This window comes from Theropithecus gelada, chromosome 18 (genome assembly GCF_003255815.1).
Source record: "Theropithecus gelada isolate Dixy chromosome 18, Tgel_1.0, whole genome shotgun sequence".
In the NCBI taxonomy this organism is placed as follows: domain Eukaryota; kingdom Metazoa; phylum Chordata; class Mammalia; order Primates; family Cercopithecidae; genus Theropithecus; species Theropithecus gelada.
Genome location: NC_037686.1, coordinates 45,516,765 through 45,532,870, shown reverse-complemented (window position 1 = coordinate 45,532,870; position 16,106 = coordinate 45,516,765). Strand labels below are relative to the sequence as shown.

At 40.2% G+C, this 16,106-nt stretch overlaps 1 pseudogene; it reads left to right on the top strand.

Annotated features, from left to right (window-relative positions):
* Positions 1-1,975: 1,975 nt before the first annotated feature.
* Positions 1,976-2,644, top strand: LOC112611729 (annotated as a pseudogene).
* Positions 2,645-16,106: the final 13,462 nt, after the last annotated feature.

Sequence of the window (16,106 nt, the reverse complement as noted above, 5' to 3'; positions counted from 1 at the left end):
ATTTGACTCAGGCCAAAATATGAGTTGGCTCCATTCCCTGGGAAGGAGTGAAGACCAGATCATAGGGAGGATCTTGTGTCCTTGGCCCCACATGTGTCACACACACAGCCCTGCAGACTCCACAAAGGACTGTGCAGACCCACTTCTCTGTAGACAGGCCTGAGATGTTCTGAACTCTACCAGGAATTGCTTTGAAAGTAAGGGAGGGGTGACAAAATGTCATCTTTGCATGTAAAACCCCTCTATGGATATGTAGAGAGAAGCAACTCCCCACTCCAATTCAGGAGGATGAAGGAGAATTGCCTTAGAGGGGGTAGGTTTTGGTTGAAGCTAGCAGAGGTTGCCATAGGTGGGATCTGAGGGTATCTGTGGCCGGCCTCAAAATTGCTCCCTTTAGACTGGTTGGCTTCACTGTTGAATTCTACGACTTTTAAAGAACTAATACTATTTTTTCTCCAACTAGTCCACAAATTTGAAGGGGAAGGAATTCCTCCAAATTCATTCTACAAGACCAGCATTACCCTGATGCCAAAAGCAGACCAGGACACAACCAAAAAAGAAAACTATAGGCCAATATTCCTGATAAACATAGTTGCAAAATTTCTCAGCAAAATACTAACAAACTGAATCTAACAGCATATCAAAAAGATTATATACCATGATCAAGTTGCAAGGATATTTCAACATATGAAGATCACTAAATGTGATAAATCACATCATCAGAATGAAGGACAAAACCATATGATCATTTTAATAGATGGAGAAAAAGTGCTTGATAAAATACAACATTATTTCATGATAAAAACTCTCAACAAACTAGGTATAAAATGAACATACCTCAAAACAATAAAGGTTATATATGACAAACCCACAGCTAACATATTAGTACTAATATTATACCGAATGGGGAAATGTTGAAAGCCTTTCCTCCAAGATCTGGAACAAGACAAGGATGCCCACTTTCACCACTGTTATTCAACATAGTACTTCAAGTCCTAGCCAGAGCAATTAAGCAAGAGAAGGAAATAAAAGGAATCCAAATTGGAAAGAAGAAATTCAAACTGTCCCCATTTATAGACAATATGATTTAGAAAAACCTAAAAACTCCACCAAAAAACTGTTAGAACTAACAAACAAATTCAATAAAGTTGCAGGATACAAACTCATCATACAAAAAGCATCAGCATTTCTATTTGCTAATAATGAACAATCTGAAGAAGAAAGCAAGAAAGCAATCCCATTTACAATAGCTAGGAAAAAAGCAAACCCAGAAGTAAATTTAACCAGAGGTGAAAAATCTCTACAATGAAAAACTATAAGATACTGATGAAAGAAAATTGAAGAGGACACAGGAAATGAAAAGATATTACATGTTCATAGATTAGAAGAATATTGTTAAAATGTCCATACTGCCAAAAGTGATGTACAGATTCAATGCAATCCCTATCAAAATACCAATAACATTCTTCCCAGAAACAGAAAGAACAACCCTAAAATTTATATGGAATGATTGAAGACCCTGAATAGTCAAAGCAATCCTGAGCCAAAAGAACAAAGCTGGAGATATCACACTACCTGACTTCAAAATATACTACAGAGCTATAGTAACCGAAACAGCACGGTGCTGGCTTAAATATAGACACATAGACCAATGGAAAAGAATAAATTAAGAACCCAGAAATAGCTCTTTGGCCCTGAGGTCCTACAAAAGGCCAGAGGAGTACAGGTACTCAGGGAGGCTGCACAGTCCCGGGCCTATATTGATCACCACGTCCTGCTTGGAGCCACGCTTGGAGCCGTGCACCAGCCAGATGTTGGCACGGTTGCCCAACTCATAGAAGTGTTCTTGAATCCAGAAGATACTACCACCTAGAGACTTGTGGGCATACCACTCGAGCGCCAACATGCTGGGCAGCGGTGCAGCCAGGCGGATGCCTTTCAGAATTTGCCCACTCATCTAGTATAACTAGTTCTGATGGCTGGGAATAAAGGAAGAGGAGGATGTGCTGCTTATACCTTTAATATTGAGGCTGTTGGATTTAGCAAAGGTGAAAAGTTACCTTACATAGTGTTGAAGCCACCCCCACTATTTCCTGATGCAGATTATAAATCGGTGGCACTGAAAACAGAAAATGAAGAGTATATACTGGCTTTGAAATAGGAGTTGAGAGAAACAATGAAAAGAATGCCTTATTTTATTGAAACACCTGAAGAATGACAAGATATTGAAAGGTATAGTAAAAGATACATGAAGGTATATAAGGAAGAATAGATACCAGATTGGAGAAGACTTCCAAGAGAGATGATGTCAAGAAATAAATGTAAAAACACAGGCCCAAAACCCAAAAAGGCAAAAGACGCAGGCAAAGGCACTTCACTCACTAATACTTCAGATGTGTTGAAAAAAATTGAGGAATTGGAAAAGAAAGGTGATGGTGAAAAATCAGATGAGGAAAATGAAGAGAAAGAAGGAAACAAAGAGAAAAGTAAAGGTGATGATGATGATGACGATGATGCTGTAGACGAGGAGGAATATGACGAAGACGAGCAAGAAGAGGAAAATGACTACATTAATTCATACTTTGAAGATGGAGATGATTTTGTCATGGACAGTGATGACAACATGGATGAAGCAACCTATTAAGCATGAAATTTTTCAAAAAATATTTTTATGATGCAGCTTCTGAACATTTGGACAGATTTGTTTTGTATTGTTTTCCGATAAGGAATAAGTATTTTTGTTTCTGGTTTTATTTTTTTGGACAAATATTTGTTACCAAAATATGCAAAACCACTTTGAGTTTACATACTAGTTACCTTACATATTAGTCCCTGACATATTCTAAACACCTCTGCCATCTCTCTTATGTACTCTTGTGGATTTTTTTGTATTATTTGAATACGAATGTGTGTAAAGAATTTTTGCTCTCTTAATCTATGTATACGTACTTGAAGAAATCTTGATTAAGTGCTGATCTTTTGTAAAACTATTGCTAGTCATAATGGATTTCTATAACCTGAAAGTAGATATAATACAGCACATGGGGTACTTTTAAAACAAAGAAACTTGGAAATAATTTTATTTTTTACTTTTACACGGTATGTTCTAGACTACTGCATTATGACTACATAAACCAACCTGAGCTCTTACAAGTACAGAATTGTGAAATAGAGGTTTTGTGATGGAAAACATACACACAAGGAAAAATACCAAACTGAGCAATATAAATTTCACAGCTCACATCTTAGCCAGTATAAATAAATTTTCACATGGGGTGAATATTATAAATACTTGAATTTGGGACAAACTTAATACTGTATGATATATAAATTAATTATCTCACTGTAATAACTTTGACATCTTCAAATAGTTGGGCTTATGAAAAATTTGACTAAGACATTTTAATTTTAAACTTTATGTAAGTGTGAAATAAGTTCTGGTCATATAAATATCACTGTAGAATGCATGTGTGTGAACTCTGTGAACTGTGGTGGCCTTTTATGTTTCAGAGTACTCAAGCTATACAATTATTTATATAAAAATACAAAATGAACTCAGGTCATTTTGAAATTAAGATTAATTTTTTTGTTGTTTAAAGCTAGCTCCCCTAACTATATATTTTTGGGGAAAAAAAAATACCTAAAAATCTCAGCCTACAAAGACTTTCAAAAATGCCAAAAATTTTCAAGGAAATTCATATTATATATTTCAAAAATGATTTCTCAATGTTATCTACCAAAAGAAATAATTTAATTTTTCCACTTTGGGAAGATATCATTATCCTCTAATGTGAGAATCAGATCCCTAGATTCTATTTCTACCCGTACTATTAAACTCAACCTTGAGCCTGAAAAAAATTTTAAAAAAAGAACCCAGAAATAAATTAATGTATTTACAGCCAATAGATTTTTGACAATGACATCAAGAACATACATTGGGGAAAAGACAGTCTCTACAATAAATGTTGCTAAGAAAGTCAGATACTTGTATGCAGAAGAATGAAACTAGACCCCTATCTCTCACCATATACAAACACCAACTGAAAATGGTGTTAAAGACTTGAATCTGAAGACCTGAAACTACAAAACTACTAGAAAGAAACATGGGGAAGTGCTTCCTGACATTAGTCTGGGCAAAGATTTTTTTAAAATAAGATCTCAAAAACACAACAACAAAAGCAAAGATAGAAAAATGGGATTCTATCAAACTAAAAAGCTTCTGCACAGCAAAGGAAACAATCAATAGAGTAAAGTGACAACCTGTAGAAGGGTAGAAAATATTTGAAACTGTGCATCCAACAAGAGATTAATAAGCAGGACATATGGAACTCAAACAACTCAAGAGCAAAAAAGCAAATAATCAGATTTTTAAATGAGCACATGAGCTGGTGGTTGTGTGCCTGCAGTGCCAGCTACTTGGGAGGCTGAGGCAGATAGTTCTTTGGGCCCAGGAGTTCAAGTCCAGCCTGGGCAACAAAGCAAGACTCCCTATTCAAAAAAATAAAAGGGCAAATGATCTAACAGACATTTCTCAAAAGAAGAAAAACAAATGGCCAACAGGTATATGAAAAATGCTCAACATTGCTAATCTTTAGGAAAATGCAAATCAAAACCACAATGAGATATCCTGATCAAAAAGACAAAAAAAAAAAAAAAAAATGTCGGCAATCATGCAGGGAAAGGGGAACTCTTATACACTGTTGGTGGGAATGTACATTAATATGGCCATTATGGGAAACAGTGTGGAGGTTCCTCAAAAAACTACAAACAGAAATACTGCATGATCCAGTAATCCCCCTACAAAAGAAAGAAAACCAGTATATTAAAGAGATGTCTGCACTCCATGTGTATTTCTGCCCTATTCCCAATAGCCAAGATACAGAATCAAGCTAAGTGACCATCAACAAATGAACAGATAAAGAAAATGTGTATGCATGTGCATATATATATATATATACACACACACAAAATGGAATACTTTTGGCAAGAAGAATAATGAAATCCTGTCATTTGTAACAGCACGGATAAGCCTGGAAGACATTATATTAAGTGAAATAAGCCAAACACAGAAAGACTAATATTGCGTGTCCTCACTCATAGGGATAAGCTAAAAGAGCTGATCTTATGGAAGTACAGAGTAGAGTAGTGGTTACCAGAGGCTGGGAAGGGCAGAGGGAGAGGTCTGCTAATGGATACAATGTTGCAACTAGATATGAGGAATACCTGTTAGTGTTCTATAACAGCAGTCCCCAACCTTTTTGGCGCTGGAGACCAGTTACATGGAAGACAATTTTTTCACAGACAGAAAGTGGGGATTGCAGGGGATGGTTTCAGGATGGTTCAAGTGCATTACATTTATTGTGCACTTTATTTCTACTATTATTACATTGTAATATATAATGAAATAATTATACAACTCACCATAATGTAGAATCAGTGGGACCCTGAGCTTGTTTTCCTGCAACTAGATAGTCCCATCTGGGGGTGATGGGAGACAGTAACAGATCATCAGGCATTGGATTCTCATAGGGAGTGTATAACCTAGATACCTCACATGCACAGTTCACAATAGGGTTTACACTCCTATGAGAATCGAATGCCACTGCTGATCTGACAAGAGGTGGAGCTCAGCTGGTAATATGAGTGATGGGGAGTGGCTGTAAACACAAATGAAGCTTTGCTGGCTTGCCCTGCCACTCACCTTCTGCTGTGCAGTCACAGACTGCTACCAGTTCATAGCCCAGGGGTTGGGGACCCCTGTTTTATAACACAGAAGGGTGACATCCTTAGGAATAATTTATTGTATATTTCAAAATGCTTACATGAGAGGATTTTGAGTGTTCCCCAAACAGGAAGTGATAAAAATTGAGTTGATGAATATTCCAATTACCCGAATTTGATTACAACGAATTGTATACATATATCAAAAAATCACATATACACCATAAGTATGTACAATTACACCAATTAAAAATACATTAAAAAAAAAAGGCTTAGAAACGAGGACCAACTCAATAGTACTCAATAGTAATAAGCACCCCTTGTGTCCAGATTCTAAATATCAATTTCCATTGAAAGGAACCAGGACTACTTGAAGAAACAATTGAATCTAGGTCAGGGATACAGAAAATGTACAAGATTAGGTTGGGCCAACTTCAAAAGGCTCCCACTAGACAATGGGACAATTTGAGGTTGTGTTAGAGTAATAACTGCAATGGATTTAAAAACATAAAATATGTTTAAATTTATCAGACTATAATAATATTATAAAACATTCAACTTTGGAAGATATAAGGGAATCAACTCATTCATATGAAAATTGGTAAGTAATGGAAAATAAGTTTAAAAAGCTGCTCCCTTTACCCAATTTACAGCTGTTGACTGAAATCCCACCTTTTGTGAGTATTTATTTAGTTTTATCATTAGCCACTATTCAAGTACCCACCTGTGGTAGTCTCAGTGCTGCTCACCACATCTTTCTACTTGCCCATTCAGGCCATGGTAGGTTGGCATATCCTGTTCCCCTGGTTAGGTGTGGCCACATGGCTCTCTGTGGATAATGAAACATGAGTGGGAGTGATGGGAGTCACATCCAGCTGAAACATGGAGAGCCAGTGCACAATTCTTCACACTCTTAACCTCCTTCTGCCACAGGAGCCAGCAGTGTTCCAGACTGGGTCAGATTTATCAGCCTGGGAGCCAAGGTAAACATGTCAAAGCCCCATGATCATGTAGTGTGAGTGAGAAATAAATCTGTGGTATTAAATCCCCAAGATTTTGGTGTTGTTTGTAATGATCATATAATCTAGTCCATCCTGACTGATACACCACCAAGGAAAGTCAATGTAGTAGTTAGCCAGTGACATCGTAGTGTGAATTTTTATAAAGCCCAGACTAGAGAAACTGGAGCTTTACTGGTGGAAAAAAACAAAAGAAAAAAAAAAAACTGTTGTGGTTAACCTCCAAAGTTGGTCCTAAGCACTTCTACTCCTTCTGTATGTACATGTTGCTCCTCAAGTCAAAAGGTGGAGTCTAATTTCCCTTATCTTGAATCTGATTATAGTAATTTGTTTAGCAAATAGAGAGAGATGGAAATGACATTCTGGGACTTCCAAGACCAGGTCCTATGAAGCCTGGGTCTCTTGGAACAATCCTCTAGGGACAGTTCCTCTCAGAAAACAGCGTCATGTATAAGAACTGCAGTCCATCAGAGGCCATGTGTAGGTGCTCTGGTGGAGCTGAGCTCCCAACTGAGCTCCCAACCATGTGAGTGCGCCATTTTTAACATCTGGTATAGTCAAGCCTTCAGCCCCAGGCACCATTTGAACACAACCACGTGAGAACTGCCCAGCTGAGACAGTCAACACAGGAAGTCATGTGAGATAATATTAAATTGTTGTTTCAATCACTAAATTTTAGGATAGTTTGTTATTCTGTAATACATAAGCTGAACAGAAATTGGCACCTGGAAGTGGGTTGTTATTGTATTATTTTAATCCAAAATATGTGGCATTGACTTTGGGACCAGGCAACAGGCAGGAGCTGGAAGGTTCAGAGGCTGCTGTTAGTGAAGATTTGAAGACAGAAACCAGAGAAAATATGACTGCTCCTACGTAGTGGTGGAAGTTTGGTGACATGAAATAAAAAATACACCTAATGTTCCTGATTGAATGTTTTAAGTGCTAACATGTTTCTTTTAGTTATTTATGACAAGATACCCAGTCATAAAGATGAACTAAAAAGGCAATTTTCTAATTTTAGGCAAAATTTAGAGAAAGTATGGAAGACTCACAACTGTCTCTTCAGCTAATAAAAGTTCTCAAAGTAAGAACAGAGTAAGGTAACAACCCTTTGTAGAAATTTCAGAAAGATTTAAAGATATCCCATTACATGCTAACATGCTACCCTCTTAGATGGACAATGAGGCTCCTGTGAATCTTAATAGTGTGCATCTTAGACCTTCTTCTAGATAAAAAGACTTCTGAGAGTATTAAGGGTATTGTCTCACAGAACCCTAACTCTCAACGCAAAGTAGAGTTTGCCTCAAAGATATCTATGGGTATGGCATTTATATGTTGGCACAAACGCCAATAAGATTAATGAGAAACCCACAAAGTTTTTAAGAAAATTGTCTAAAGAAGGCAGCACCGCCTTGGAATGAAAAAGACAGAAGCAATCCAAAATAAAAAGAGCCCCTGGGGCCTTTTTCCTACCACAGTGATGGAAGACCACTTCCGAGGAGCAGAATTAAACTCTTATTTTTAAAAACTGGTAACGTGTGTGGCTGTATTTCAGCATCGCTATGAACCAGACACTGCTTTGTGCTTCCCAGTCTTTGCCTCTCTGAAGAGAAGGGTTCATTGCAGTTATCCTATCCCTGTATTGCCATCATATGTTGGGTGTGTGGGGTAAAAATAACTCATGTGTATTTCACAGATCTTTAGATTGAAAAGAATGATACCCAAAGAGCTACACCAAAAAAACAAAACCCCAAACCCCCACATATTTAAGGAGCTTCAGTCACACTTGGATTTGATTTAATGAAGATACGGAGCAAGCGCTGAAATGGGAGAAGACTTTTGGTGATTATGGGAGGGTAAGTGTATTATGCACATGGAAGTTCATAAATTGTCAGAGCCAAAAGGCAGACTTCCATGGTGCCCCCAAACAATTCTGTACTCCCTGTACTACCATAGTGTGCCTTACATTAAGAAATAGAGGTCGGGCATGGTGGCTCACACCTGTAATCCCAGCACTTTGGGAAGCTGAGGTGGGTGGATCACAGGGTCAAGAGATCAAGACCATCCTGGCTGACATGGTGAAACCCCGTTTCTACTAAAAATACAAAAATTAGCTGGATGTGGTGGCACACACCTGGAGTCCCAGCTACTCAGGAGGCTGAGGCAGGAGAAACACTTGCACCAGGGAGGCGGAGGTTGCAGTGAGCTGAGACCACACCACTGTACTCCAGTCTGGTGACAAGAAGAAGAAGAAGAAGGAGGAGGAGGAGGAGGGGGAGGGAGAGGGAGGAGGGAGGAGGAGGAGGAGGGAGGAAGAAGTCTCGTTCCTCTCCATATGAATATGGGCCATCTTCCTTGACACTTGAATGCAGCAGAAGTAATGTGCTTGAGCTTCTGAGCTAAGTCATGAGGCCTTGCTGCTTCTTCCTCGGACTCTTAGAACTCTTGCTCTTGGGACACTTCCCCTAGGAAGCCCATTACCATGCTGTGACAAGTATGAGCCACATGCAGGCTTTCCAGTCAACAGCTCCATCTCCCAGTCAACAGCATCAACTGCCATGTAAGTGCGCCATCTCAGATGTCAGCTCATTCAAGCCTTCAGATGACTCCAGGACCAGCTGCCATTTGACTGCAAATACATACAAGATCCTAAGAACCACCCAGTTGAGCCCAACCAGCCAACAAAATCATAAGTGATAATACTGTCTGTTTTAAGTCACTAAGTTTGGGAGCGGTGTGTTACATCAGTAGATAACAAGACAACTTCTCAGGTATGAGTCCTGGACCAGAGATCCAGAGAATGGGTGTTACCAGCTTTGAGACATCAAAGGAATGCATCAGGGTACCATGGGCTAAAGAGGGTTGACAGGTGCCTGTCATAATAGATGTTCAGTAAATATTTGTTGAATGAACAAGCAAATGAATGAATGAAAGTGGGGATGGCAAGAACAGATTTATCATCCTTCCCAGCCTCAGGAAGGCCTGGCTCTCTTCAGCTACCAGCACACTGTTGTTTCCAAAGCTGTGTCCCCAGCCAGCCCTGGCCATGATGGAGGGGTGTGTCTGGAGACCTTCCTTACCTTTTCACCCTAGGAAACTAAAAGGACTTCCTTCTCAGGGTTCAGGCAGCCTCCCTTCTCATCCTGCTCTTCCTCTAGTCCATAGCTCTCAAATACTTTTTAGTTCACAAGAGTTTTCCTTTCCAAGACAACCACATGTTTCTACCCTATTAAAATGGCCACTTCTAGAAGCCAGCCCCAAAGAGGCTGACTGTCTCCATTTTTTGAATCTCTAGCAGCTCTCCACACCCCTACAATGACTCCAGGAACCCCATAATAATGGCCATGAGAGCACAAGTCTGTGTTTTCGACTGGCACACTGGATGTGCCAGGATCTACAAAAGGAAGCTCAAAGCAGGAAAACTTTTGCTCTTCTCTGAGTCTTGAGGTCTGGATTTATTCCTTCCTCAATCACTTATTGTAAAACTTTAAGCAAGTACTTAGATTTAGAGCCTTATTGTCCCCCACATCACAAGGTTATTATGAGGAGTAAGTGGGAGGGTGTTTATGTAACCTAGCACATATCTGGGACCCTTGAGACATTCCGTAAATGTCCATTTGATCATTTATTTTTTTCCACCATTGCAGGAGATAATGTTGCAACATTCCTACCCAAGGACTTCTGACTTTGGAGTTTCTCTCTAGTTTATAAGTACCACACCAAACAGTTTCCTAAAAGAGTCCTAAAATGGTGTCTTTTCTTACGTTCTAAGACATCATTAGTAAGGGAATGATTTAAACGGAGTTTCCACTCTCCTTTTTGTCTCTCCTTGTCTCTCTCCACTTTTAGGAAAACTGTGCCCCAGCTAAATCAGAGATCACAGAGGGGATTCTTCCCTCTCACCCTAAAGTCTTCCCCTCTGGGTTTTTCTGGCCTCTCTCCCCTGAGAAGTAGGCAGCTATCTTTCATGCCTCCATACCTTGGGGTTCCTCAAAAGAATTGGGCATCCGCCTGGTAGAATGGAGAGAATACTGGAAAAAGATGCAGGAGTTTTGGTGTCCAGTTTCAGCTCTTTAACTCACTTTTTAAATGGTAGTAAGATCTCTGTCACTGGAGGTATTCAAGCACAATTCAGAAAACTACTTGGCCAGGACACTGTGGAAAGGACTCAAGCATTGGATGAATTACTATTATTATTATTATTATTATTATTATTATTTGAGATGGAGTCTTGCTCTTGTTGCCCAAGGCTGGAGTGCAATGGCACCATCTCGGCTCACTGCAACCTCCGCCTCCCAGGTTCAAGCGATTCTCCTACCTTAGCCTCCCGAGTAGCTGGGATTACAAGCACCTACCATCACGCCTGGTTAATGTTTGTATTTTTAATAGAGAAGGGGTTTCGCCATGTTGGGCAGGCTGGTCTCAAACTCCTAATCTCAGGTAATCTGCCTGCCTCAGCCTCCCAAAGTGCTGGGATTACAAGCATGAGCCATCATGCTCGACTGAGCATGGCATGAATTATTGAATGACATGACTTCCTCCCAAGAATTTTAAGTGTCTTTCTAAATCTTGAGATTAAGTAAATCTATATTGTGACTCATGGAAATTTATTAAAACTGAACACTAGTTTCCTCATCTGTAAGACAAGAGGGTTGAACTGAATGTCAGCTAAGGCCTCTTGCATCATCATCACCTACCACCTCCTCTACAACAATTCAGCTTACCCAGTTTGGCCTACCCTGCTTGACTCTATTCTACTCTAACCAGGTTGCTGTCCTGGGTTAGGGAAAACATTTCCCCAGATAGGACAAAAGCAAGAATCCAGGAGTACTGGAGGCATGTGGTCACTGAGAAGCCAGCCAGTTTGTATTGCCCCTGTCCTATGAAATCAAAGACTTAGATCTATAACAAAGAATTACATACTGAGAAGGTTAAGAGGCACTCAGTGAAGACGTAAACAGTCAACAGTCAGGAAGGAGCTAGGGACTTCAGCAGCAACTCAGAGTCCACTGCCAGGTCAGGGCCACCTGTGCCAGCTGCTGCCTAATCTGATATATATACAGCAGCATGGTCTACATTCATTGTCAGCCATCCTCACACAAATGCCTTCCACAGGAGAGGGTCTTGGCCAGAGCAGAAATCAACAGGACTATGACTTGGAAATTCCAGGGGGAGGGGAGGCCTCTAGCCTCAGGAATTTTGTCACCTAAAATAATGACAAAGGTCTGTATAATAGCCTTCTTCTTTTTTTTTTTGATTTAAAAAACCTTTAATGGGGGTACAATCAAATACCAATACTAATCTTCATCAGCACAAGATTTAATTTAATTAATTCTTTTTTCTGTTCCTAGGTGTTCAATCTTTCCCCATTGTGATCCTATTTCCAAATGACCATTAGCAGTTTTTGTATCCTGATGATACTTTATAACTAAAATTAGACTAGATTTTTCTAGGCTCCATATTCCATCACAGCAGTGAGTAAAGAGAATGATATGTAGTAACTTCTTAAGAGACAAAAAGGGCACTCACAGAGATTTGGACCAGGGCTGGCCTCCACCCAGCTTTCTACATTATCTTGAGCTCACTTGGTGAGATAACATGGCTAGCAGCTTCTGCATTCCTTCCTGGAATGCCTGTGATGTTTGGAGCCCTGCCACATGGCTCAGGCATTAATCATCAACTAGCAGATCAATGTTGACTGAGCATCCTCTATTAGGTCCCTGGTGTGCCTAAGAAGAGGGGTACCCTTTCCCTTTGGAAGGTTGCAGAAGATATATACCCCTGAAAAGACTATTTAAAATCTTGGCTACTTAGTGATAACTTCCTTAAGAGTATAGGTGCTAATGAATTTCAGAAGAGAATGATATTCCTGTGGGGTGGAATGGCTCAGGGAGACCTCTTGAGAAATACAATATGGGCATTAAGGGGTCGGTGGGATTTTTAAATGTCTTAGGGGAAGAGCTGTCAAGACTGGGAGGTCACTAAGGACCTGAACGAGCAAGCTGTGCTGGGGACAGAACTAAGACCTGCTGGCTGAAGAGGGTCCTGAGCAAGGGGGAAAAAGAGAGACAGAGCTGGAGGAGTCATGTCCTATATGGTATGTTAACTATTTATGTGTGTTTACACCTTTCAACCCAAGCAGAGAGCTGGCTCCTGAAGGTCAGCTTTGTACCAGGAAGTACTCCTTTCTTGCACAGAATTTTGAAATTGCTAGTTATCTTTTTTTCCCCTTGCATCGTTCATCTTAAGTCCATTGTTAAGATGTCTTAGTTACCATGAATAATATCAGATATCTTTATCAGACATCTCTTTCTTTGAGCCTTCCACTCTTGCTTTATTCTGACCCACTGAGTTCTGGGTGTGTTGCCTGAGGTTTGCTTTCTTGACTCTCCTAGGCTGGATAAGCAACAATGCAATACACACTTTTCTCCAGGCAAGCTCTGTTGGACAACTTCCCCAGAAGAGAGGCTTGGCCAAAGCAAAAATCAGCCAGATTGTGACATGGAAATTCCAGGAGAGGGCAGAAGGCTAGCCTGGGGGATATTATTACCCAGGGAAGGATGATATGACACTAAGTGGTGAAATGGCATGGCTTGTCTCTCTGTTGGTTTATCCCTCATTTGAGTGGAGTCTGTCCTGGAGTAGCATTCTCAGAAAAGAAATGCTCACTTCCAGCATTATCTCTCACAAGCAGGCTTTGTCTCCTGCATGCTGCATATACCCTCATATGCATATACCCTTATCATGTTATACTCCTTTTTTCCATATGTTTCTTTCTAGATCAGTGGCTATCTATCTCTGCATTAGGCAATCAATAATAAAAGAAAGTATTTGATTGTGTGTCCTCACAGCCCCCAGGTTGAGAATTTCTGCCCAAGACTCAGTGCTGATCTTTCCTCAGGAGACCTTCAGTTCAGTGAATAAATGAATGACATAATACACTATCCTTTGTACCAATAAATAGATATCCCTGCTATGGACCCATAACAACTAGAAATTTAAAAATCTAAAAAATACATATTCTTTATTAAAGCTAACTAACTAAATAAATAAATAAAGGAACTTTGTCCTGAGGGCCCTGGAGAGCCATGAAGGAATGTTAAAGTACTTTAGACCTGGGCATGACACAAGCAAATTTTCAGTTTATAAAGATTACAGTGGCACTCAAGTGGAGAATGGATTAGTTTGGAAGAGTACTAGAGGGCAGAAGACAACTGGGAAAATATGTGGTCACCCAAGGAGACGTTAAGAAGCCTAATGGAGGCACTGCGCCCTTTTGGTACTTAGCATATTCATTCATTCAACAAATATTTATCAAGTTCCTAACATGGGTTGGGCAATACTGTAAGAATTAGGAATTATTACTGAGAAAAAGAGGGGTATGTACAGATTGTTTTGTTATTTAACTGTTCCAGTTAACTTACACCTTGGCCAAATTAGAGTTTTCCTTTACGTTTTGCTCAATAAACAGGAATCGAATTGAATGGAAACAATACAAGAATTCTGATAAAACCTACAGCTTGAAAGACAGATGATTAAACCTTGGATGGAAGAGATGAGATGTTATAAGGGCAACACGAAAAATTCCCATATCTGGGTTTCTAAATTACCCACAAGTGCCAGCATATCATGACTGGGGGAAACACTGTAACTTGGTCTGTGTGTTCTCTTTTGAAAGTTCTCAGGCGCATACCCAGTCTGGTTGAGGCCTGAGTCAGTGGAATCTTCTGATTCCCCACACTTTCAGACCATCACTCTGCACTCCTTGCTGAAGCTCCCATATGCATTTGGGTGGAGATTGAAACTAACACTTTCCAGAGAATGTGGAGGAGGGAAAAGGGGGAGAGAGGAAGGCTAGTTTAACAACCAAGTGGGAAAAAGGAGGGGAAAGCATTCTTATTAGTGTTTCTAAAAACAGCTAGTCAAGACACCTCATTCAAAGTTGTTCAAATATGAAAATGGAATAGTAAGCTTGTGCTGTCACTATTCCAAGAGCCTCCTGGAAGGCGGAACACATCACCCTGATTTGTATAGTAGCACACCCAGGATATGATCTCTTCCTAAGTCCTGTGCAAAAAAACCCAAAAAAACAAAAACCAAAAACTGTTCAGGACAGCAAGGCCTATCTTTGGTGTGTGGGCAGTTTAGGGATTGGTGTTGATCTACAAAAGGGGACAAATATGGTCAATAAAATGAAAATGGCAGTACGTTTCTTAACTGCTTTTCATTGATAAGCTCTGGCTCTTCATCTCTACTTCAGCAGAACATGGAAGCTAGTCTCAGCTTTCCAATGACAGGTTCTAGGACCTTAGACACTCAACCTGTCTGGGTCCTGATGCTTTAAAAACACACGATACTTTGATTCTCCATTTATCATCCATTCCTCCCCACCCCCACCCTGACACATACACACATGATTCATTCATTCACTCACTCAATTCAACAAAGATTTATTTAGTACCCACTATGTGCTAGTCACCATTCTAGACATTGGGGCTACATCAGAAACAAAATATCCCTCCTGGATATTCTGTTTATATTTCAGTTGAAGAAGACAAATAAATAGGAAATATAACAGGCAGTGATAAATAATATGGCAAAAAATAAAGTATACATTGAAAACCCAAAGTCTAAATACTACTGTGATAAGATAAATAGCGTGTGCAATTGTGTGTGTGAGTGTGTGTGTTTGTGTATGTATGCATAAGTGTGTGTGTGTAGAAATAGAGCATGCAGAGGGAGAAAGAGTGGGATGGAGGGGGAGCTAGGAACTGGGGGTGAGTGTACCACAAATGTATATGTGTGCAATTTTGGTGGTAAGAAATGGGATGGGATTGTTCTGACTTTTGGAAGAACATGGAGTCCAAGACCTGGTTACCCTATGATTCATTATTCTGGCTTTGTCTGGACTGGGACGGGAGAGAGTCTAGACAACATGCCCTGTGGGGCTCAGTAGCAGATGACCCAATTGTGGGAAGCAGAATGAGAAAGTGACTAGGGAATTGCACCTATCAGAGCCCCTTCCCTCTCAGCATTTGGTAAAAGCTGAAATGAGGAGGAAGTGGCACCTTCCTATGGCATTCCTTACTCTCCTGCTCTCGGGCTCAGCTCCTCTCTAAGAGAACGCTGATCTGGAAAGTCTGAAAGTCCAGTCATCACTGTTCTCTCCAGGAGGTGAGGGAGTATGCTCTTCTCCCCACCCTGGCCCTAGCCTGGTCTCAGCTCACCTGGGCTCGCCTAGGTTGTGCTGCACTTTCAGGTCCTATGGCCCCAGGTCTGGAAGATGCAGCTTATGACAATTTCAGGATATCATGGGCCCTCTGTAGCTATCATCAAGTCAGCCTTCTGACTTTCACTCTCCTCTTT